Genomic DNA, 1,825 nt, shown 5'->3' with positions numbered 1-1,825 from the left:
CATGAACTCATGCGAGCATACGCATATAAACACATACACACAAAAACTTTAAAAAACACTTTTCCCCCCAAGCCTGGTGTGTCAGTGCACACCTGCAATCCCAGCACTGGGAAGGAAAAAACAGGAGGGTCCCTAAGGACCTGCTGGTCCACCAGTCTAGCGAGCTCCTGGTTCAGTGAATGTCACTGTCTCTCAAAAAGGAGGATGGAGAGTTATTGAGAACAACACTCAACATTGAACTCTGGTATACACACACACACACACACACAGAGAGAGAGAGAGAGAGAGAGAGAGAGAGAGAGAGAGAGAGAGAGAGAGAGAGAGAAACTAAACAGGTAAAAAAATATTTTAATACTAACCCAAAATAATGTGATCATTCTGACAAAAATTAACATGAGCATTATGAACATGTGTTATGCATTTAAAGGACATTTCAATTTGGGTAAGCTACCGAAAGCTCCCCGGTTGTTGCCATAGTTGGGAACGACAGGACAGTTCAGGTCTGACTGCTCCCTTTGGAAGCAAACAACCTCTCACTTTGAACTTTGATTGCTATTGGATATCCCAACTCCCGCCCACATTCTTCATTTAACCATTGGTCAATACACCGGTATGTCTACAATGCCCTCGTTACTATGCTATAAACTGGGAATACAAAAGTGCCCCAGTAGCTAGGTGTTGCTGGCCCTAAAGCTCCATCTGTAGGGAGTGAGAGCCACACAAAGGGACAATTATGCAAAAGTGGAAAGAACCGTGCGCCTCTGAAGGAAGTCCATGAGTGTGGCTTTAGAGGTGGCACCGCGGGACCTCCAGGCTGTGTACTGTTTGAGCGCAGTGACAGGACGGGAAAGGGCATTCTAGAGACAGATGCACCAAAGGCATCACCATACAGGGCGGCAGGATGGATGGAGTGCCCGAGCGTGTGTCTGGGCAAAGGTGAAAAGGGAGGGAATCAGGAAAGACATGCGAGGCCGAGGAGGGTCTAGTATAATCTCCAAAGCTTCCTTCTGTTCAGGGAAAAGGGTAAATGCCACTGCGCTTAAGGGTCTGGTGAGGTCAGAGGCTGTTCCATAGCCTGGGCCTGACTGCTCTGCAAGGCCAGGACCATGTGCTCAGTTCTCTCTCTTAATCCCGGGCTGCTGTGGCGTTGAAGCCCTTTCTTTCTGTCCCCAGGCCTCCGTCCACTTTGGCCTCAGCATAGAAGAATGTCACCGTCACCTCTGTGCTTTTAAACTGCTCGACAGGTGGAATTCACACACCATCGTGTTTGTGATGGGGCCCCAACTACCCACGGCCCAGGACTCCTAAGGGGGGTAGTTCGAATGCATTTACGGTCAACGCCTTGAAAACTGAAAAAACACCCTCCCCCACCCCTGGTCTTGTGCCTATGGAGTGACAAGACCTGCCCGGGTCAAGGCCAGGGGACTCTCCTGCCAGGGATGCTGGGTGGTTGTCTGGGGCGCCTCCCACCCTCGAGAGGTAACCCAGTGCGCGACTGCTTGACTGCGTGTCCACGGGAGACGCCACCTAAGGGGGAGATCAGGGTGGTCCTGCAGCCTTCAGGGCGGGAACCCTGACTCCCGCCAACCCGGCCGCTGGCCGACCCTACCGCGAGCGCCCCCAGCCCGGGTCAGCCCCTCCTCGCGTGCCGGCTAGGAGAAGAGGGTGGAGCATCCCGGCTCCCGTAGCCAATGAATGCAGCGGCTCCCTGGTCCGATCCCCGGCGCGGCTCACCATTGGCCGCCGCCTGGGTCTCGGCCCACCGAACCTTGGCGACCCAAGCCAATCGCGAGGCGGCGGGCCCGACTTACAGGCTCCCCGGGCG

The sequence above is a fragment of the Peromyscus californicus genome, unplaced genomic scaffold, assembly GCF_007827085.1.
Source record: "Peromyscus californicus insignis strain IS unplaced genomic scaffold, ASM782708v3 Scaffold_5__1_contigs__length_169319896, whole genome shotgun sequence".
Classification (NCBI taxonomy): domain Eukaryota; kingdom Metazoa; phylum Chordata; class Mammalia; order Rodentia; family Cricetidae; genus Peromyscus; species Peromyscus californicus.
Note: the sequence above shows the minus strand (reverse complement) of the source record.